Consider the following 24,121-nt stretch of genomic DNA (forward strand, 5'->3'; position numbering starts at 1 on the left):
GTATACAAGTAAACAAAAACTTACATGCTTCATAGACAAATAAAAATAATCTAACAGATGTTTGGCTGAAATGTGACATTGACAGGAAGAACATGAGATTTGGCCGGAGCATACACTGTGACCAAAGAGCAACCATTGGGCTAGAAGATGGGCAAAGACACATTTTCATGTGAATAGAGAGTACAACAAAGTTCGGTAGCAAATTTGGAAGGCAGATTATTATTTGAATGGGTGTAAATTGAGAGAGGTGGATACTCAGCGAAACCTTGGTGTCCTCATGCATCAGTCGCTGAAAGTAAGCATGCAGTTACAGCAGGCAGTAAAGATGTTTTACTGCAATTGTATAGGGCATTGGTGAGGCCATACCTGGAGTATTGTGTGCAGTTTTGGGGCGGTGTGAATCGCCGGGGGGGGCGGTGTGAATCCCGCCCCGTCGCTCTGCGCCGACTGCCGAATTCTCCGGCGCCGGTTTTCGGGGGGGGGGGGGGGGGATTGCACCGTGCCAGTCGGGGGCCGTTGGCAGCGGCACCCCCCGGCAATTCTCCGGGCCCGAATGAGCCGAACAGCCGCCCGTTTTTGGCCAGTCCCGCCAGCGTGAAATGGACATGGTCCATCCCGGCGGGACCTGGCTTGTCGCCAGTTTAGCGGGGTCCTCGGATGCGGGGGGGATCCGGCCCCAGGGGCGGGCCCCCACAGTGGCCTGGCCCGCGATCGGGGCCCGCCGATCTGCGGGCGGGTCTGTGCCGTGGGGGCACTCTTTCCCTCCGCGCCGGCCTCTGTAAGGCTCTGCCATGGCCGGCGGGGAGAAGAAACCCCCTGCGCATGCGCAGGAAACACACCGGCGGTTCTGCGCATGCACCAGAACACGGCGGCAGTCCAGAGCAGCGCCAACCAGCGGCGGCCCTTAGGCGCCGTTGACGCGGCGCCAACCGCTCCAGCGCCGGCCTAGCCCCCGGAAGTGCGGAGGATTCCACAACTTCCGAGCGGCCTGACGCCGGAGTGGTTCGCGCATTCTTGCCGCCGGTACGGGCCGCCCAGCCAATTGCGGGAGAATTCCACCCCTGGTGTCCTTATCTGAGGAAAGATGTTCTTGTTATGGGGGAAATGCAGCAAAGGTTTACCAAACTGATTCCTGGGATGACGGGACTGTCATATGAGGAAAGGTTAAGTCGGTTAGGATTATATTCGTTGGAGTTTAGAAGAGTGAGAGAGGATCTCATAGAAACTTACAAAATTCTAACTGGATTAGACAGGGTAGATTCTTAAAGAATGTTCCCGACGGTTGGGGCGTCCAGAACTAGGGGTCATAGTTTGAGGTTAAAGGGTAAATCTTTTAGGACTGAGGTGAGGCGAAATTTCTTCACCCAGAGAGTGGTGAATCTGTGAAATTTGTTCCACAGAGAGTAGTTGAGGCCAAAACGTTGTGCAATTTCGAGAAGGAATTAGATAGAGCTCTTTGGGCTAAAGGATTCAAGGGATACCAGGAGAAGGCGGGATCATGGTATTAAACTTGATCATAATGAATGGCAGAGCAGGCGCAGAGGGCCAAAAGGCCACCTCGTGCTTCTATTTTTGTCCTGTCATCAAAATTATTTCAACTTCCACAAATGGAACCTCACGAGTCTGGTGGTGGAGTATAGAGGGACCTGCCGAGGAGGGACTCGCTCTCACTCTCCCTGGCGGGGAAGTGCACACAATCAAAATAAGTGTGCTGCCTAGGTTCCTCTTCCTGTTCAGATCCCTCCAGATTTGTATTTATGTTGCCTTCATGTGCACACCTGCTCATTTTTCTTTCATATTCCTGTTTTGTAGATTTCTCTTGATTTTTGTGTTGTCACTTGCAATGTCGTTATAATACATGCAAACAAATAAAAATATATATCCTCAAAAGTTATTCAAACTGCACACAACAAATATTCAGAGAAGCTAATGTACTCTCTCAATCAACAACTGCACAAAAAGCAGGTTTAAATGTTCAGTCTTCTCCTTTGCCACTTGTGAGATCTTGCTCTGTGTAAACTGTTGCTGGGTTCGCCAACATGAGGACCATAATCGCACATCAAAAGTAAATTGCTCTGAAGCACGAGGTGATGTTCTGAAGATGTAATAAATCACTAAATATGCAGTTTTTTTTCTTTCCATTTAGAGTAGCCAAAATAGATTGGAATCTGTGCTCATGAAATGGGTTGTTGCACAATGTTCTGTTATGGTAGAATCCTTCTATTTGTCTAGCTGTACCCACAGACTTTATTTTAGTTAATGGCACGGACTGTTGATTGTTTCGTTTCCTTTTTTTAAAGTAGTTGAAAGATGGAAAGGAAGTGTTTTTTTAAACCGTAAATATAATCTTGTTTCTGACAAATAATTAAAATGCTTCTGAAACAGCAGGAGCCAAATTAAAGGTAAACAACAATGAGTAAGGAAATAAATTGACCCAAAAGAAATATGGTGAACTAGAAGCACTAAGTTTAAATATTAAAGTTATTTCATGAAAAGGAAAGACTTGTTGTTTTCAGATTTGAACAGGTATGATTTGCAGAGAAAAGATTCTTGCAGTTTAAGTTGACATGACAAGCAAGCAGGAATTGACCCAAAAGAAATATGGTGAACTAAAAACACTAGGTTTAAATATTAAAGTTATTTCATGAAGCAGGAATGCTACAGGAGACAATGATAAAATGGTGCCTAACAATGGTAAATACTACAATTGTTTAAACTTTAAAACATTTGAATTGAGAGTTCCTGCACTTGGAAATTCTACCTGTTTACAGTGAGAGATAGAAGTGATGTGGAGATGCCGGTGTTGGACTGGGGTGAGCACAGTAAGAAGTCTGACAACACCAGGTTAAAGTCCAACAGGTTTGTTTCGATGTCACTAGCTTTCGGAGTGATGCCCCTTCCTCAGATAGAAGTAACACTGCTTTTCTCTCTCAGGTTTGCACAAAGCTTTGTTCCAAATATGGAATAATATTGGACAATTTTACATTATCTGCATGTCAGAAAAGCTAGAAGAGAACAAGAAATTGAAATGTGCACACCGTCATTACACTGAAATTTTAAATCTTGCACAGTATCTGTGATGTCCACTGTATCTGTTGAGTAAGAATTGCTGAGGAAAATATATCCTTTGGCAATTCTCTTCAACCGAAGTTTGAAGCTAAAAGTATAGAAAATATAAAAGTATAAAAGGTTGCATGGTAGCACAATAGTTAGCACTGTCGCTTCACAGCGCCAGGGTCCCAGGTTCGATTCCCGGCTTGGGTCATTGTCTGTGCGGACTCTGCGCCTTCTTCCCGTGTCTGCATGGGTTTCCTCCGGGTGCTCCGGTTTCCTCGCACAAGTTCCAAAAGATATGCTGTTAGGTAATTTGGACATTCTGTGTACCCGAACAGGCGCTGGAATGTGGCGACTAGGGGCTTTTCATAGTCACTTCATTGCAGTGTTAATGTAAGCCTACTTGTGACAATAAAGATTATTATTATTGCTATTTCGCTGCTTACTCATGCACTTTGTATCTCGTCCTCTGCAATTGAGAAGAAAAATCTAATTGATTGAATAGAAAAATCCTTGATTGAAAAATGGTGAACATTTTCAACTAAATAAGCTACATTTTAAACTAAATACCATCTCAATTCTCTTTGATTCACACCTTTTAAAAGGAAGGAGGACATTAAGTCAGTATCATTTCTCACACAGTCAGTTTATATAAGACATGAATGAAGTCTATCGAGTTATGTAGTGTAAAACACAACAGTACTTTTTGGATGATATTTTAGAAGATGTTCTTGTACACTAAATTCAATGTTTACAGTAATGGAACTTGGGAAATTCCAGCCCCCTCCAGTTTTCTGAGTAATTAACTGGAATGGGGATAATTAACAAGCAGAGCAGTGAGCAAAAGCAAGAATATGAGAGAGGATTCTCCAGGTTTATAGTGGATTGGAGTAAATGAGATTTTCCCATTGAAGAGATAGAGAAATAATGTTCTGCTGCCATCAGACCAGGTTTGTACGTAGGACATAAATTACACTTCATCTGTATAGCGCCAACCAAGTATGCACTGCTAATTTCTTTCTTGCTTAAGCAATAAAATGTGAAAGTAAAGTTCTTAAAAATGACCCACCAGAGTGCTGTTAGGTAATTTGGACATTCTCAATGCTCCCTCTGTGTACCCGAACAGGTGCCGTAATGTGGCGACTCGGGGCTTTTCACAGTAACTTCATTGCAGTGTTCATGTAAACCTACTTGTGACATTAAAGATTATTTTAAAAATTCAACGGGCAGCATGGTGACACATTGATTAGCACTGCTGCCTACGGCTCTGAGGACCCGGGTTCGATCCCGGCCCTGGGTTACTGTCCATGAGGAGTTTGCACATTCTCCCCGTGTCTGCGTGGATTTCACCCCCACAACTCAAAGATGTGCAAGTTAGGTGGATTGGCCACGCTAAATTGCCCCTTATTTGGAAAAAAATAATTGGGTACTCTAAATTTATATAACAAAGAGGGTCATTCAGTGGGGAAGAAGCTGTTTAGAACCTGTTAGTGCGTGTTCTCAGACTTTTGTATCTACCAGCCAATGGAAGAGGTTGGAAGAGCGAATACCCTGGTGGGAGAGGTCTTTGATTATGCTGCCCGCTTTCCCAAGGCGGAGGTGTAGACAGAGTCAATGGATGGGAGATTTTGCATCATGGACTGGGCTGCGTTCACGACTCTCTGTAGTTTCTTATGGTCTTGGGCCGAGCAGCTGCCATACCAAGCTGTAATGCAGCCAGATATGATGCTTTCTATGGTGCATCTGTAAAAATTGGTAAGAGTCAATGTGGATGTGCCAAATTTCCTTTAGTTTCCTGAGGAAGTATAGGTGCTGTTGTGCTTTCTTGGTCATGGCATCAAGTGGTGAACAGAACGTTGGTGATATGCACACCTCGGAATTTGAAGCTGTCAACCATCTCCACCTTGGGACCATTGATGCAGACAGGGGTGTGTACGATACTTTGCTTCCTGAAGTCAATGACTAGCTCCCTAGATTTACTGACATTGAGGGTGAAATTGTTGTTGCACCACTCCACTGGGTTCTCTATCTCCCTCCACCAAATTTTGTCACGCAGTCGTGTGTGTATAGGGAGTATAGCAGGGGGCTAAGTACGCAGCCTTGCGGGACCCTGTTATTGAGGACTATCATGGAGGAGGTGTTGTTATTTATTGTTACTAATTGTGATCTATGGGGCTGGAAGTAGAGGATCCAGTTGCAGAGGGAAGAGCCAAGACCTAGGTTTTGGAGTTTTGATATGAGCTTGGCTGGGATTATGATGTTGCAGGTGGCGCTGTAGTCAATAAATAGAAGTCTGAAGTAGGAGTCCTTGTTGTCTGTGAGGAGTCTGCACGTTCTCCCTGTGTCTGCGTGGGTTTCCTCCGGGTGCTCCGGTTTCCTCCCACAAATCCCAAAAGCCGTGCTGTTAGCTAATTTGGACATTCTGACTTCTCCCTGAGTGTACCCGAACAGGCACCTGAATGTGGCAACTAGGGACTTTTCACAGTAACTTCATTGCAGTGTTAATGTAAGCCTACTTGTGACAGTAAAGATTATTATTATTAATTTGCCACTGAATGCAAAATCCAGGCCACTTATTCTCTGCAATGGAGGGGCAAAACAGCATGAAGAACTAATGTAGTCAGAACATAGTGCCATTCGGATCTATTTGAATTGGCATTGAAAAGGTGGCATTGCTTTAAATACAATGCCTAGAATAAGTCAAATCGAAATAAATACAAAATGTTTGGCATTCCAGAATTTTATACTGCCTTAAAAAAAAGTTAGATTGTGAGCAATACACACGGGCAACATTTATAATTTTTCTTTCTCTCATGTTAGTGGGACCTATTTTCTGAATTGCCACTGCGTGGGGGGAAATTGTGAGCAGATGTGTGCGTTATTTCCCAGTGTGGGTTACCCAAGCATAGCATGGACTCCCAAAATTATACCCATCAAACAATGGGCCGAATGTCAGGCTCTCACCGCCGGATTGCCACTCTGCTCCCACGAACTCGCTTTGCACCAGAGCTCCCTATTTCTCAGCCGGACTCCCGAATGGCGTATCCTCAGAAATGTTGAGCGATGAGTTCTCCTCTGCAGTGCAGGATCATTGAGGGAAGCCAGGCCATGCCCCCTGTTTACGGCATTAGCTGCTGTTTCCCAGCAGTTTAAATGTCCCAAAGTAACTTTGAGTTTTCAGCTTGGTCGTTATACTAGTGGGGTAATTAACCAAAAGTTAGAACTGGTTTTGATCTCTCTAACGTTTCTTGGGTAGCTATTCTGGTCAGTGAGTCGCAACCATTCCGAGTCCCCGATAGTTTCAGAGTGGTCGAGAAGCAGGGAATTTGCCCATTGGAAGTTGAAGCTTCCCGGCGATTCCTGCAGAGTCCTTGCATTGGGTCCGTCAGTGCATCCTGCACGGTTCCTCCAGGGTGCGACATCTGGAAACTGGAAGTTATTTATTAGCTTGCATCTCGTGAATCTCCTGCTTATCGCACTCGCTGCTCTCTCGTGATGTTGTTTCACTTGGATGTCGTGAGAGGGGCAATGTCTCAATATTACTTTGAGATGTAAATTGTCCTTATTTGCGTTTATACTTGCCTTTGGGTCCTCCCAATAATAAGTAATAAGCTGCTCTTCCAAACTCTCATCTCCCTCGCCAGTTTGTTGTATGTAAATTTAATATTGATTATTCAAAGCCAAAAGTAGCCTTCTGGTCCACCTGGAAATTGAAAACAATGAGAGATCTGTTCAAAGTGTCTTAAATGTATTGCACTTTGCACACACTTCCTGTCAGTATCACATTTGCTTCTTGTTACGTTTCATGACACCATTTGCCTGGCTTTGGACCCCCTCGCCACAGGGAAGACCCTTCCTGCATCTCCCCTGTCCAGTCCTGTTAGAATTTTATAGGTTCCTATGAAATCCCCTCCTCATTCTTCTGAACTCCAGCGAATACAATCCTAACCGACTCAATCTCTCCTCATACACCAGTCCCACCATCCCAGGAATCAGTCTGGCAAACGGTTGCTGCACTCCCTCCATAGCAAGAACATCCTTCTGCTAATAAGGAAACCAAAACTGCACACAAAATTCCAGGTGTGCTCTCATCTAGGCCCTGTATAATTGTAGCAAGACATCCCTGCTCTTGCATCCAAACCCTCTTGCTATAAAGGCCAACATACCATTTGACTTCTTTACTGCCTACTGCAATTATGCTTACTTTCACAGACTGATGTGCAAGGACACCCAGGTATTGTTACTTATTACCTCTCTAAAAGCCATTCCCTTAATCTGCCTTCCTGTTTTTGCTACCAAAGTAAATATCCTCATATTTATCCACATTATGCTGTACAAGGGGCTAGTTTAGCACAGTGGGCTAAACAGATGGCTTGTAATGCAGAACAAGGCCAGCAGCGCGGGTTCAATTCCAGTACCGGCCTCCCCGAACAGGCGCTGGAATGTGGCGACTAAGGGCTTTTCACAGTAACTTCATTGAAACCTACTTGTGACAATAAGCGATTATTATTATCCACCATGCATTTGCCCAATCACTCAACTTGTCCAAATCACACTGAAGCATCACTGCATCTCCTCCCAGTTCAGTCTCCCACCCAGCTTTGTGTCATTTGCAAATTTGGAGATGTTACATTTAGTTCCCTCACCCAGAAGCAGACTTTCAAAGAAACACCGAGCATTGCAGCAGGGAGCCCTGGCCAATGACCCAGGCGGGGGAGGGGGGAGATGTATTTTGCGGTGGGAACACCAATCAGAGCCTTGGTAGCTCTAAATTTGTTGATAGGCGCATTGAGCCTGTCAGCAAGCAATACAGAACAACATTGGGCTCTGATTGTTGTACTCTCTTTTAAAGCTGGAAAACAGTTTGCCAGGTGTTGAGAGGCAGTGGAGAATTAGAGCAACTGAAGTTAATGAACTTTCATTGAGTAAAGGTGCAAAGCAGCACCCAGGTTTCTGGTTTTTGGCTGGCAGGCAGCCTGAGGAAAAACTGAGTTCACTGACATAAGATCAGGGTGCAAGTCTGCAAAGCCTTCAGTGATTAGTAAGTTTGCGGACGACACAAAGGTTGGTGGAATTGCGGATAGTGAGGAGGACTGTCAGAGGATACAGCAGGATTTCGATCGTTTGGAGACTTGGGGGTGGGGGGGGGGGGGGTGGCAGATGGAGTTTAATCCGGACAAATGTGAGATTATGCATTTTGGAAGGTCTAATGCAGGTAGGGAATATACAGTGAATGGTAGGACCCTCAAGAGTATTGACAGTCAGAGAGATCTTGGTGTACAGGTCCACGGCTCACTGAAAGGGGCAACACAGGTGGAGAAGGTAGTCAAGAAGGCATACGGCATGCTTGCCTTCATTGGCCGGGGCAGTGAGAAAAAAATTTGCAAATCATGTTGCAGCTGTATAGAACCTTAGTTAGGCCACACTTGGAGTATAGTGTTCAATTCTGGTCGCCACACTACCAGAAGGATGTGGAGGCTTTAGAGAGGGCGCAGAAGAGATTTACCAGGATGTTGCCTGGTATGGAGGGCATTAGCTATGAGGAGAGGTTGAATAAACTTGGTTTGTTCTCACTGGAACGACAGAGGTTGAGGGGTGACCTGATAGAGGTATACAAAATTATGAGGGGCATAGACAGGGTGGATAGGCAGAGACGTTTTCCCAGGGTAGAGGGGTCAATTACTAGGGGGCATAGGTTTACGGTGTGAGGGGCAAGGTTTAGAGTAGATGTACGAGGCAAGTCTTTTTTACACACAGGGTAGTGAGTGCCTGGAACTCGCTGCCGGAGGAGGTGGTGGAAGCAGGGATGATAGTGACGCTTAAGGGGCATCTTGACAAACACATGAATAGGATGGGAATAGAGGGATACGGACCCCGTAAGTGTAGAAGATTTTAGTTTAGACGGGCAGCATGTATGGTGCAGGCTTGGAGGGCGGAAGGGCCTGTTCCTGTGCTGTACTTTTTTTTGTTCTTTTTTTGTTTGAGGAGAGGAGGAGGCTTTGACCAAGGGCCGTCTATGGTTGTTCTTCTAACATTCCTTGTCCTGTTCCCATTTTTCACTGTAGCCCTGTGTGATTCTGGCCCTTGATGTCTCTACCTATCATTTTTCTTATTCCCTTTTCTGTCTTTTGTTCCTGTCCATGTTTCCCCCTCCTCTGACTCATTGAATAGATTCCTATCCCCCTGCCATTTTAGCTTAAACTCTCACCAACCACTCTAGCAAATAGGACATCCGTCCTGGTGTTGCTTAGGTGTATCCATCTAGTTTGTACTGGTCCTACTTCCTCCAGATCTGGACCCAATGTCCGAGGAATTTGAAACCCTACCCCTCGCACCATCTCTTCAGCTACTTATTCATCTGATTATATCCTATTGTTTCTGCTCTGACTACCACTCATCACTGGTAGTAATACTGAAATAGCGACCTTTGAGGTCCTACTTTTCAACTTTCTTCATAACTTCCTATATTCCGGTTTTAAGACCTCATCCCTTTTTTTCACCTATGTTGTTTGTAGCAATGTGTACCACGACCACTGGCTGTTTGGCCTCCCCCACCAGAATGTTCTGTAACCGCTCTCAGACATCCTTGACCCTTGCATCAGGGAGGCAACATATCCTGGAGTCTCATTTGCAGCCACAGAAATGCCTATCTGTTCCACTTACAATTGAATCCCCTATAATTATTGCATTCCCACTCTTTTCACCCCTTCCCTCTGCAGCAGAACCAACCGTGGTGCAACAAATTTGGCTGTTGGTGCTTTCCCCTGAGAGGCCAATCCCTCCAACAGTATCCAAAGCAGTACATCAGTTTTGCAGGGGAATGGCCACAAGGGATTCCTGGACTCCCTGCCTAGTCCTCCTGCTCTACATGGTAGTCATCCATTCCTTCCTGCTGGTGAAGCCTTGGCCTGTGGTGTGACCACTGCTCCATACATTTTATCCATGATATTCTCCGTCTCATGATTGTTCCACAGTGTCCCCTGCTACCGCTCCAGCTCCAATACCCGGGGTTCCAGGAGCTGCAGCTGGAGACATTTCCTGCACACATACTGGCCTCAGACACTGGAAAGGTTTCCAAGGGGCCTAGTTTTCAGTACAGTACCTCAGATTTAATTGAGAATTGCTAATGAATAAACTGGTTTTGCTTGTCACCATAAATATTGTATTGTTGAGAAATGATAGCGTTAAAAAAAATTCTGAAACAAATTGTTGTGACATACAGCAGGTATTTTGATTTTAAGTATCTTGTTCTTAATGACCAGTTTTGTGCCAAAGGTAGACGACCTGGATCAAATTTGTAAGTGTTTCCTCTCAACTAAAATTGTACTTTCAGTTGCTTGTGAAGTTTTGGCAGTAAAATTCAATAATTTGCAGATAGTTTTTTTTTTAATGTATTTTAACAGATGATTCAAACCCCCATGAATTGGAACCTGACCTAAAGCCAACACACATTGACACTGTGTACTGACTCTCACGGGCTCACCCTCCACACCCAGTGGGCGATTCTCCCAAATTGAGCCCAAGTGTTCGCACCGTCGTGAACGCCGTCGGGTTCGACCTATTCTGTCACCCATAGGGGGCCTACACGGCGCTGGAGTGGTTCACACCGCTCCAGCCTCCTTTCCCGACCCCAAATAGGCGCCGCGCCAACCCACGCATGCGCAGTTGGGCCACGCCAACCTGCGCATGCGCGGGGGACTTCTTTAGTGCGCCAGCCCGACTCAACATGGCATCGGTGTTCAAGGGCCGGCCGCGCAGGGAAGTAGGTCGGGGGGGGGGGGGGGGGTGAGAGGCCGGCTCGCTCACTGATTGGTTGGCCCCGATCGCGGGCCAGACCCCATCGGAGGCTCCCTCCCCCCACAGGCTGCCCCCCGACCATTCACGCAGAGTTCCCGCCGGCAGCGACCAGGGGTGAACGGCGCCGGCGGGACTCTGTCGTATCCGCGCGGCTGCTCAGCCTATCCAGCGGCCCGTGGCCGCTCGGCCCATCCAGCGACCCGCGGCCGACGCCGCGCCAAACACAGTGGCGCAAATGGCGCCGATTCTCCGCACCTCGGAGAATCGCACTCCGGCGTCAGGGCATCATGGCGTGGTTGCGCCGATTCTCCGGCCCGGCGCGGGACTCAGAGAATCGCCCCCCCCCCCCCAGTATTTGTTGATTTGTTACATAAGCCTGTTGTCGGTGACTACCACACCAAGTAGCTTTCATGTAAAACCACAAGACTGATGCTGTAGAATCCGAGGAATTAGTTATGAGGAAAAGCTGGAATAGGGTAACTTCGGAGCTATAGACAACAGTAAACCGAATAGGAAAGTAAGATCAAGTACACGAGTTTAAACTAAACCATATCTGTAGCACAATGGGGGCACAAATTCAAACTGCTAAAAAGCTAATCTATTACATAAGAACTATGAGCAGGAGTAGGCAATTCACCCCCTTGAGCCTGCTCCGTCATTCAATACAATCATGGCTGACTCCTCTCTGTCTCAACTCACTTTCCCGCCTGTTTTCTATAACCCTTCAACCCTTTACCTGTTAAGGACATGGTCGAACCAAAAATGGGAACTATGTCTCATATCGCAGCGGCGAGAAACAACGCTATCTAACACAGCCCCAGTTAGATATGGGGCCTCAGCGGGAAATGCCGTTTCCTACACTGAGGAGCCCCGCTCGCCAAAACTTCCCCCTCGCCCCCCTTCCCGCCAACTCACTGTAAGGGGGTCCTTAAACCCCTCAAACCCACACACGGTACCCGCCCCTCACCGGCACGATCACCACTGCACAGAAAATGCCAGCTTGGCACGTTGGCAGTTCCAGGCTAGCACCCACATGGCACTGCCATGGTGCTGGGCTGGCCCTGCCAAGGTGCTCAGGTGGCACCAGCAGTGCCAGGGTACCACCCTACCCAGAGGGCATGCATCTGGGGGCCTCCGTGGTTGCCGTTCCATTTGGTCCCCATTTGTGGAGACCAGTACTGAACGGCACTCGCCCAAGGTCTCCGAGGCGAAGGTCCCAACGCTTTGGTCACCTCAGGGAACTGCATATTACAGTGAGGCTAATCGTCTTGCTCTAATATGCAGATTTGTCAAAAGGTGATCCTGCTATCGCGAAGTCTCGCAAGGCATGGCGATCTGGGTAGATCCCGGGAGCGGAATCTCCCAGCAGTTCCCAGCCACGTTGCATCACGCCGCGCTGCTTTTCAGGCACCACATGGCAGGTTTACCTCCTCAAATTTATTCAGTACCCGGCATCCACCCCTCTCTGGCGTAGTGAATTCCGCAGATTACTCTACTCTTTGAGAGAAGTAATTTCTCCTCATCTTTGTTTTTAATCTGCAACCCCTTCTCTAAAACTGTGGCCTCTCATTCTGGTACTCATAAAGGAACATAGGAACAGGAGGAGGACCCTCAAAGCTGCTCTGTCATTCAATGAAATTGTGGCTGATCTGCAATTTAACACCATGCACCTTGAGGGCCGGCGGTGGCATAGTGGTATTGTCGCTGGGCTAGAAATCCAGAGACGCAGGGTAATGACCTGGGGACCCGGGAGAGAATATGGAGAGAATTTAAACTCAATAAAGTGTCTGGAATTAAAAGTCAATGATGACTTTTCATTGATTGTCGTAAAAACCCATCTGGTTCATTAATGTCCTTTTGGGAGGGAAATCTGCCGTCCTTACCTGGTCTGGCCTAACATGTGACTCCAGACCCACAGCAATGTGGTTGACTCTTTAATGCCCTCTGAAATGGCCCAGCAAGCCACTTGGTCATATTCAACTACTATAAATACATGAAAAAGGATTGAAACCGGACGGAACACTCGGTACCGAAACAACAAAGGCAAACCCAGCCCTGCCAACACGGCAAAGTCCGCCGGACTAACATTTGGAGATTTGTGCCAGAAGTTGGGAGCGCTGTGTCACAGACTAGTCAAGCAGCAGCCTGACATATAGACAATGTCCCAGACACCATTATTACTGGGCATGTCCTGTCTCACCGGCAAGACAGACCCCGCAGAGGTGGTGGCACAGTGATATACAGTCGGGTGGGTGTTGCACTGGGAGTCCTCAGCATCAAATGTGTACCCGATAAAGTCTCATGGCTTCAGGTTAAACGTGGGCAAGGAAACCTCCTGCTGATTACCACGTACCGGCCCCCATCAGCTGATGAATCAGTACTCCATGTTGAACACCACCTGGAGGAGGGACTGAGGTGGCAAGCGTGCAGAATATACTCTGGGTGGGGGACTTCAATGTCCATCACCAAGAGTGGCTTGATAGTACCACCAGAGACCGAGCTGGCAAGATCCTAAAGGACATAGCTGCTGGACTGGGATTGCAGCAAGTGGTGAAGGAACCAACCAGAGGCAAAAGCATACTTGACCTCATCCTCACCAACCTGCCTGCTGCAGATGCATCTGTCCATGACAGTATCCGTAGAAGTGACGACTGCACAGTCCTTATGGAGTCAAACTCCTGTCTTCACAGTGAGGATACCCTCCATCGTGTTGTGTGGCACTACCACAGTGCTGAATGGATAGGCTTCGAACAGATCTAGCTACTCGAGACTGGGCACTCATGAGGCGCTGTGGGCCATCAGCAGCAGTAGAATTATACTCAACCACAATCTGCAACCTCATGGCCTGGCATATCCCCCACTCTAACATTACCACCAAGCCAGAGGGTCAACCCTGGTTCAATGAAGAGTGCAGGAGAGCATGCCAGGAGCTACACCAAGCATACCTAAAAATGAGATGTCAAACTGGTGAAGCTGACTTGTGTGCCAAACAGCATAAGCAGCAAGTATTAGGTGAAGCTAAGCGATTCCACAACGACTGCATCAGATCTAAGCTGTGCAGTCCTGCTACATCCTGCTGTGAATGGTGGTGGACAATTAACAACTCACTGGAGGAGGAGGCTCCACAAATATCCCAATCCTCAATGATGGAGGAGCCCAGCAAATCAGTGCCAAAGACCAGGTTGAAGCATTCGCAACAATCTTCAGCCAGAGGTGCCCAGTGGATGTTCCATCTCGGCCTCCTCCGGAGGTCCCCAGCATCACAGATGTCAGTATTCAGCCAATACGATTCACTCCACGCGATATCAAGATTCGGCTGAAGGCACTAGATACTGCAAAGGCAATGGGTCCCGACAATATTCTGGCAATAGTACTGAAGACTTGTGCTCCAGAACTTGCTGCATCTGTACCCCGACGTACAGCTACAACACTGGCATCTACCCGGAAATCTGGAAAATTGCCCAGGTGTGTCCAGTACACCAGAAACAGGACAAATCCAACCCAGCCAATTACCATCAATCATCAGGAAAGTGATGGAAGGAATCATCAACAATGCTATCAAGCGGCATTTTCTCAGCAATAAATTGCTCAAGGACACTCAGTTTGGGTTCTGCCAGGGTCATTCAATTGCTGACCCCATTACAGCCTTGGTTCAAATATGGACAAAAGAGCTGAATGCCAGAGGTGAGGTGTGTGTGACTGCCCTTGACATCAAGGCAGGATTTGACCGAGTATGGCATCAAGGAGCCCTCGCCAAACTGGAGTCAATGGGAATCAGGGGGGAAACTCTCCGCTGACACAAAGGTTGTGGTGGTTGGCGATCAATCATCTAAGCTCCAGGAATCACTGCAGAATTTCCTCAGGGTAGTGTCCTAGGCCTAGCCATCTTCAGCTGCTTCATTAATGACCTCCCATCAAAAGTGGGGTTGTTCACAGATGATGGCACAACGAGCAGCACCATTCGCAACTCCTCAGATAATGAAGCAATTCATGTCCAAAAGCAGCAAGTCCTCGACAATATCCAGGCTTGGGCTGACAAATGGCAAGTTACATTCATGCTTCACAAGTGGCAGGCAATCACCATCTCCTACAAGAGAGGATCTAACCATTGCCCCTTGACATTCAGTGGCATTACCATTGCTGAATCCTCCACAATCAACATCCTGGGGGTTACCATTGATCAGAAACTGAACTGGACTAGCTATATTAATACTGTGGCTACTAGAGTAGGCCAAAGGCTAGGAATCCTATGGCAAATAACACACCATCTGACCCCCCCCCCAGAGTCTGTCCACTATCTACAAGGTACAAGTCAGGAGTGTAATGGAATACTCTCCACTTGCCTGAATGAGTGCAGCACCGACAACACTCAAGAAGTTCAACACCATTCAGGACAAGCAGCCCGCTTGATTGATCCCCTTCCACAAACATCCAATCCCTCCACCACCGACCAACAGTGGCAGCCATGTGTACCATCGACAAGATGTACTGCAGGAACTCACCAAGGTTCCTTTGACAACACCTTCCAAACCCACGCCCACTACCCGACATGAACATGAGCAGCAGATACCTGGGAACCCCAGCACCTGGAGGTTCTCCTCCAAGTCACTCATCACCCCGACTTGGAAATGTTTTTTTTTTTTAAGATATTTTTATTCTCCTTTTTCACATTTTCTCCCAAATTTCCACCCACCAATGATAAACAATAATCAGTAACAAATATGTCAATCCCCATATCAATAACAATGATCCCATCCTCCCACCAAACCCCAAACATGAGCCCGCATGTTCACACAAACAAATGACAAAAAGGAATTGGGGATCGCCCATAGTCGCCATTAACACACAGCCCCCCCCCCAACCCTCCCACCCACACGCCCCAACTAATGTTCGATGTTCATAGAATTTACATTATCATAGAATTTACAGTGCAGAAGGAGGCCATTCGGCCCATCGAGTTTGCACCAGCTCTCTGAAAGAGCATCCTACCCAACTGCACACCTCCACCCTATCCCCATAACCCAGTAACCCCACCCAACACTAAGGGCAAATTTGGACACTAAGGGCAATTTAGGATGGCTAATCCACCTAACCTGCACATCTTTGGACTTTGGGAGGAAACCCGAGCACCCGGAGGAAACCCACGCACACACTGGGAGAACGTGCAGACTCCGCATAGACAGTGACCCAAGCGGGAATCGAACTTGGGACCCTGGAGCTGTGAAGCAATTGTGCTAACCACCATGCTACCGTGCTGCCCACGGTAATGTTACTGGATGTTATCCAGTTCTTGAAAGTGCACAATGAATAATTCCCATGAATTGTAGAACCCCTCCATCCTTCCCCTCAGTTCAAACTTCACCTTCTCAAGAGTTAAGAATTCCAACAGGTCCCCCCGCCACGCCAGGGCACAGGGTGGAGAGGGTGCCCTCCAACCTATTAGGATCCGCCTTTGGGCGATCAACGAGACGAAGGCTACAACATCTGCCTCCGCACCCATTTCCAACCCTGGCTGGTCCAACACCCCGAATATGGCCTCCCGGGGACCCGGGTCCAGTATACCACTTTCAGCTGTACCAGCCCCAACCTCGCGCACGAGGTGAAAGCGTTCACTCTCCGGTGCACCTCACACCAGAACCCCTCCTCCATATCCTCTCCCAACTCTTCCTCCCACTTTGCTTTGATCCCTTCCAGTGGTGCCTTCTCCTCTTCCAAAATAGCTCCATAAACCGCTGACACTACGCCCTTCTCCAGTAGCCCTGTCGTCAGCACCTCCTTCAGCAATGTGGAGGCCGGCTCCACCGGGAAGCTCCGTATCTCCTTTCTGGCAAAATCTCGAACCTACACGTATCTAAACATTTCCCCCTGCTCCAGCCCATACTTCGCTTCCAGCTCCTTCAATCCTGCAAACTGACCCCTATGAAACAAATCTTTTAGTGTCTTAATCCCCTTTTCCTCCCATTTTCGAAAATTTCCATCCCACCTCCCTGACTCAAATCTGTGGTTCCCCCGAATCGGCATTTCCCTTGACCCTGCCCCCAACCCGAAGTGTTGGCGAAACTGCCTCTAAATTCTCAATGAAGCGATTATTACCGGACTCCGTATTTCCCCGGGGCGATCGGGAGCGGCGCTGTTGCTAGTGCTTTCAATCCCGACCCCATGCACAAACTCTCCTCCATTCTGACCCACTGGGAATCAACCCCTCTGGCCCAGCTCCGCACCTTCTCCACATTCGCCACCCAATAGTAATACATCAGGTTCGGAAGACCCAAACTCCCTGCCTTCCCCTCCATAGCAGCACCTTTCTAACTCTGGCCACCTTCCCTCCCCATATGAACGAAGTAATCCTTCCCTCAATCTCTGAAAAAAGCCTTTGGCAGGAAAATCGGCAGGCGTTGAAACATAAACAGAAATCGCGGCAACACGTTCATTTTAACCACCTGTACCCAACACACCAGTGACAGAGGGAGACCATCCCACCTTGCCAGATTAGCTTTCACTCTCCCCACCAAACTAGAAATGTTGTACCTGCGGAGCCCCCCCAACTCCCGGGCAACCTGCACCCCCAGGTACCTAAAGTGAGTCCCTGCCCTACGGAATGGCAGCCCCCCCACCCCTGCCCCCATCCCGGCTGAGACACCACAAAATACTCACTCTTGTCTAGATTTAGTCTGTACCCCGAGAAAGACCCAAACACTCTAAGCAGCTCCAATATTCTCCCTACCGACACACTCAGTTTCGACACGTATAACAGCAAGTCATAGGCATATAAGGACGCCCTATGCTCTATTTCCCCCCCCCCCCCCCGCACTATTCCTTTCCATACCCCTAAACTTCTTAATGCGATGGCCAATGGCTCAATCGCGAGTGCAAACAGCAGGGGGGACAGAGGACATCCCTGCCTAGTCCCACGATGGAGAGAAAAGTATCTCGAGCTGATGTTGTTTGTGCGGACACTCGCCCTCGGCTCCTTATATAGTAGCTTTACCCAGTTCACAAATCTTGGTCCAATCCCAAACCGCTTCAGAACTGCCATCAAGTACCCCCATTCTACCCGGTCAAACGCCTTCTCAACGCCCAATGCCACAACCACCTCTGTTTTCTTCCCCTCTGCCGGTGCCATAATGACGTTCAATACCCTTCTAACGTTTGAAAAGAGCTGCCTTCCTCTCACGAACCCTGTCTGATTTTCACCTATCACTTTCGGGAAGCACTCCCCCAGCCTACCCGCCAGTACCTTCACCAATACTTTTGCATCCACATTCAGAAGTGATATGGGTCTATGTGACCCTCACTTAGTCAGATCCTTATCTTTTTTTAGCAACAGGGAAATCGACGCCTGCCCCAAAGTTTGTGGCAACACCCCCTTCCCTATCGCCTCTTCAAACATCCCCACCATCAGGGGTGCCAGCTTATCCTTGAATTTTTTATAATATTCCACCGGAAACCCATCCGGCCCTGCCACCTTCCTCGACTGCATCCTCCCAATCGCATCCTTTATCTCCTGCTCCACTATCCCTCCTTCTAATGTAGCCCTGTCCCCCTCCCCTAACCTCGGGTACTCCAACCCATCTAGAAATTCCTGCATCTCACGGTCTCCCCCAGGTGGCTCTGACCTGTACAACCTCTCATAAAACTCCTCAAAAACCTTGTTAATCAGATCCGGAGCCACCTCCAACTTCCCTGCCCTATCCCTCACCTGAACAATTCCCCTTACCGCTGCCTCCCTCCGGAGCCTTATCTCCATGTTCATAAACTGCACCCCTTGCTCCTCTCAGTTGGCGCACTGCCTTCCTGGTAGATAGTCGGTCAAAGCTCGCCTGTTGTTCTTTCCTCTTTTCCAGCTTCGCTGGATCCCCATCTTCTGCATAACTCCTATCAACCTCCAACATCTCATCTATTACTCTCTGCCGCTCCAACCTCTCCTCTTTGTTCACCCTGGCCTTAAACAAAATCACCTCACCCCTCACCACCACCTTTAGAGCCTCCCAGTCAACTGCCTTCGACACCTCACCCATACAGTTGAAACCTACATATTCCTTAATTACCTTTTCAATTTTCTCACAGAACCCTTGGTCCCCCAAAAGTCCCACATCTAATTTCGACCCCGGCCTCTGCGCTACCCCCTTCTCCAGTTCCATATCCAACCAATGCGGAGCAGGATCTGACACTGCAATTGCCGAGTATTCCAACCCCAGCCAGCAAAGCCTTCCCCACCACGAAAAAGTCGATCCGCGAGTATACCTTTTGGACTGCTGAGAAAAACGAGTACTCCCGTTCCCTCGGGTGCAGAAACCTCCAAGGGTCCACCCCTCCCATTTCTACCATTAGCCCAGCCAACGCCTTTGCCCCCCCCCCGATGGGACCAGCGAGTGCGGCCGTGACCTGTCCAACCTTGGCTCCTGCACCAAGTTCCAGTCGCCCCCCACTATCAGTTCGTGTGTGTCCAAGTCGGGATTGGCCCCAAACACCTTCTTTGCGAATCCCATATCGTCCCAATTGGGACCGTATACACTTTTCTTTGTTTAAAAAAAGTATTTTTATTGAGGCTTTGCACAATTTTTCATCATAAAACAGTAGGAACAATAATAACAAAACAAACTAGAGTGAACATTAACATAGTGCAAAAAGAGAATATACAATAACAATTAAATAGACATTACCCCACATGACTCAGTCTTCCCACACCATCCCAATGAAGCACCCCCCCCCCCCCCCCCCCACCCACGGATTGCTGCTGCTGCTGAAATTTTAATTTTCCCCGAGAAAATCGACGAACGGCTGCCACCTCCGAGAGAACCCTAGCGTAGGCCCTCTTAAGGCAAACTTTATTTTCTCGAGGCTGAGAAACCCAGCCATGTCGTTAACCCAGGTCTCTACACTCGGGGGGGCTTCGAGTCCCTCCACATTAATAAATTCCGTCTCCGGGCTACTAGGGAGGCAAAGGCCAAGACGTCGGCCTCTTTCGCCCCCTGAACTCCCGGGTCTTCTGGCACTCCAAAGATTGCTATCTCTAGACTCGGCACCACCCGTGTGTTAAGCACCTTGGACATTGCCCTTGCGAACCCTTGCCAGAACTCTCTAAGCTCTGGGCATGCCCAAAACATGTGGACATGGTTTGCAGGGCTGCCCCTGCACCTCATACAACTGTCTTCTACCCCAAAAAACTTGCTCATTCTCGCTGCCGTCATGTGTGCCCGGTGGACAACCTTAAATTGAATTAGACTGAGCCTGGCACATGATGACGAGGAATTAACCCTGTCCAACCGTATACACTAAACAGCGCCACTAACCTCCCCTCCAGCACCCCTGTCACAATCACATATCTACCCCCTGATCTGCCACCACCTTCTCCATCTGGAAGCGTGCTCTTTTGCTGAGCATTACCGCTACCCCTCGAGCCCTTCCGTCAATCCAGAGTGAAACACATGACTAACACAGCCCTTTTTTAGTCTCACCTGGTCCTTCACCCTCAAGTGAGTCTCCTGCAGCATTGCTACATCGGCTTTCAAACTTTTAAGATGCGCAAGCACCCTTGACCGGACTTCCTAACCCCCTCATGTTCCACGTGACTATCCTAACTGGGGGTCTCTCACCCCCCCACCCTTCTTATCCACCATCATCATACCACCGGGCCCTGCCCCATGAGCCTGACCCGCCCCTATCCATTATTAACATCGAACCCCTTCGAACCCCCCCCCCCCCTTACATTTCCTCTCGAAAAAACATCTCCCAGCATCAATCCCTTACCCCCGCCTCGTAGGCCCATCAAAACCTGCTAACCAGGCTCCAATGTCCGCAGTCCTCCTCTCACCTCACCTCCGTTCACTAGCCGACTTTAGTTAGCTAGCGCGAGTGGCTCCCCCCGCCAAGGTATGCTGTCCCCTCCCACCCAGTCCCAGAGAAAGAAAAAACAAAAACAACAATCCAACCCATACAATTCACTAAAACAAGATATAACTGTCGCAACACAGAATGCCAATTAACCCAATCAATAACTTGAACTCTGTAACAATGTGAAGAGAAGTAAATTACAATACACGTCAGTAAAAAGAAAGTTATAGCATTTATACATTTTCCAGCTCCCCAATCACAGTCCACCGTTTCTCTTCCAGCTCCGCTCCTCACATCTGTCCCAAGCCTTCTGCCCTCACGAACGCCTCAGCCGCCTCCACTGTCTCAAAATATAAGCCTTTGGCATCATACGTCACTCTCAGCTTCGCCGGGTATACCATACCAAATCGCACCCCCTTTTTGTTCAGTGATGCCTTCACTCGCCCGAACGTTGCTCGTCTTTTTGCCAACTCCACCGTCAAGTCCTGGTAGATCCGAACTCCAGCACCATCCCACTGCACCTCGCGCTTCTGCTTCGCCCAGCTTCACACCTTCTCCTTCATGCAGTACTTATGGAAGCAGATAATTACTGCTCTTGGCGGCTCATTCACTTTGGGCTTCGGCCTTAATGACCAATGAGCTTGGTCCAGCTCGTACCAGGAGGGGTTCTCACCCTCCTCCATGAGCTCCGCCAACTTCTTAGCGACGCCCTCTGTCCCTTCGGGCAAGCCCACAATTCTCAGATTGTGCCATCTTGAGCAGTTCTCCAAGTCCTCGAGCTTTGCTCTGAGTCATTTGTTGACCTCCACCACCCTCCGCAGCTCGTCCCCCATCGAGGTGAACTGGTCGCTGTGCTGCGACACTGCCTCCTCCACTTCTTTCATCTTCTCGCCCTGCTCTCTCACCTCGGCCGATGTCTTTGCCACAGCTATCCTCACCGGGGCGATTGCCTCCTCCACCAATGATTTCAGTGCGACTGCCATCTCCTTCCTCAAAGCCTCCATGTGCCTCGCAAGCTGCTTTTCCAGCTCCACCGCCATCACCTCGGTCACCTTCTCCACCGTAAGTAGTGTGGCCCCACCATGCGGTCCGGCATCCGCCATCTTGTCAGAACTTTTGCTGGTCCTCTCATTCAATAGCGAGCACGTGTTTCCTCCCTTCCTCGACGTTGTTTTCCGCTTCCTTTAACGACTTATTATTTTTCCTTTTTTTTCCACCCTTCTTTCCGTCTTCAATCTTTTTTTTTTATTATAGAAAAACAAAAAATTCTTCCTTCAAAAAAAGAAAAAAAAACTTTCACCAAGTTTCTTTAAAACTTCTTTCTCTTCTTTTTTGTACTCCTCCAGAATTCCCCTGGGATCGGACTTCAGTCTTCTTACAACATTCTAGGCGGGAGCCACCCGATGTGGGACATCTCACCTACATCGCGCCCTGGCTTTGGGCCTGCCGCTTCGTCCTCCATTTGGCTCCGCCCCACCTGCTCTGACTTCTGTGCGCGCTGGGCCCGATGTCTCAGCACCAGCCGCCTGACACCCGCGCGGGGTTCCTCGCCGGTATTATGGTACCTGGTAATGCTGCAACACCATTGGTAGATATTGTATGTTTCCTATTGGTCAAGCTGTATGGTAGCTCCGCCCTGCAAGGCGGGGTATAAGAGCCCGTGCCGCCCCACAAGCCTTCATTCTGTACCTGAGCTGCTAGGGGAAACATCTAGCTTTTTAAAACCTTCAGTTGGACTACAACCTCGCTTTAGTGGTCATTGATCGTGCATCAATTTAATAAGCTAGATTTAAAAGGATGGAGCTCCGAATCAAGCTGGGGTGTCTGTAACTCAGCCCCCACGCGGCGAACTCAGCGGCAATCTTCAAGCACTGGCTGGCGTGTTTTAAAGGATATCTCGGAACGGCCTAAAACACACTCACGGGAGAACAGAAAATGCAAGTCCTGCACTCTAGGGTGAGCCCGGAAATTTACACCATCATCGAGGACGCGGAAGACTTCAATGCAGCAATAGAGCTGCTAAAAGGACATTATATTTGCCCGGTAAATCAGGTCTACACCCGACAACGAGGCGACAAATCCCTGGGGAAATCGCTGGAAGAATTCTACCGTGTGCTCCTGGTGTTGGGGAGAAACTGCAGCTGCCTGCAAGTTTCGGCGAGCGACCACACAGATCTCTTGATCGGGATGCTTTCGTGGCAGGTATGCTGTCCTCCCAAATCCGCCAGCGATTGCTGTAAAAAAACACCCTAGGCCTCAAGGAGGCATGGGCCTTTGCAGGCTCCCTGGATGTGGCCTCCAGACGCTCGCGCTTAGGTTCCCGACCACGCGGCAGCCCCCTGGGCAGCGTGGAGCCCTTCCGCAGCCGACCCCGAGACATCCCCCATCCCCCCACAAGCTTGTGCTGCAAGGTGGCCTGGCAACCCCGGGGGGCCCCGCTGCTTCTTTTGCGGGCAGGCCAAGCACCCCCGGCAGCGCTGCCCGTCCTGTGCATCCACCTGCAAGGGATGCGGTAAAAAGGGCCACTTCGTGGTGGTATGCCAGGCCCGTGCGGTCGCCGCGGTGTCCGACGGCGAATGCGGACTGCCACCACAATACTCTCCACGGTCCCCGTGCGGCCAGCGAGCTCCGCCATCTTCCTACTCCAGGGCCACGTGCGGCCCCCAGGCGCCGCCATCTTGTCCCATGGACGCCACGTTCGATGGATGGGCGCCGCCATTTTGTGCACCCCCAGCCATGTGCGACCAATGGGAGCCGCCATCTTGGATGGACTCCCTGGACCCCAGCTCGGCTGACCGCACACTGCCCGAAGAGAACACTCAACTGCTGAGATTAGCCTCGGTGACCCTGGATCAGTCCCGGCCTCGAACACTCTCAACTGCTACAACAACAGTACTAATCAATGGGCACAAGACGTCCTGCTTAATCGACTCTGGGAGCACAGAGCTTCATACACCCCAACACGGTAAGGCGCTGTTCTCTCCTCGTCCACCCCGTTAATCAAAAAATCTCCCTGGCCTCCGGTTCCCACTCAGTAGAGATAAAGGGGTTTTGTGCAGCAAACCTCACAGTCCAGGGAAGGGAGTTTAAAAATTACCCGCTCTACGTCCTTCCCCACCTCTGCGCGGCCACACTCCTAGGTTTAGACTTCCAGTGTAATCTCCAGTCTAACTTTCAAATTCGGCGGCCCTATACCCCCCCCCCTCTCACTGTCGGGGGCCCTATCGACCCTCAAGGTCGATCCGACTTCCCTGTTTGCGAACCTCACCCCGGATTGCAAACCCGTCGACACCAGGAGCAGACGGTACAGTGCCCAGGACCGGATCTTTATTAGGTCAGAGGTCCAAAGGCTACTGAGGGAAGGAATCATTGAAGCTAGCAACAGTCCCTGGAGAGCTCAAGTAGTGGTGGTAAAGATCGGGGAGAAGCATAGGAT

General features: G+C 49.2%; 1 protein-coding gene across 1 annotated transcript in view; it reads left to right on the forward strand.

Annotated features, from left to right (window-relative positions):
- Nucleotides 1–24,121, forward strand: part of kif3b (kinesin family member 3B) — a 207,008-nt gene that overhangs the window by 55,496 nt on the left and 127,391 nt on the right. The gene's annotated exons all lie outside the window — the stretch shown is intronic.

This window comes from Scyliorhinus torazame, chromosome 8, assembly GCF_047496885.1.
Source record: "Scyliorhinus torazame isolate Kashiwa2021f chromosome 8, sScyTor2.1, whole genome shotgun sequence".
NCBI classification, from domain to species: Eukaryota; Metazoa; Chordata; class Chondrichthyes; order Carcharhiniformes; family Scyliorhinidae; genus Scyliorhinus; species Scyliorhinus torazame.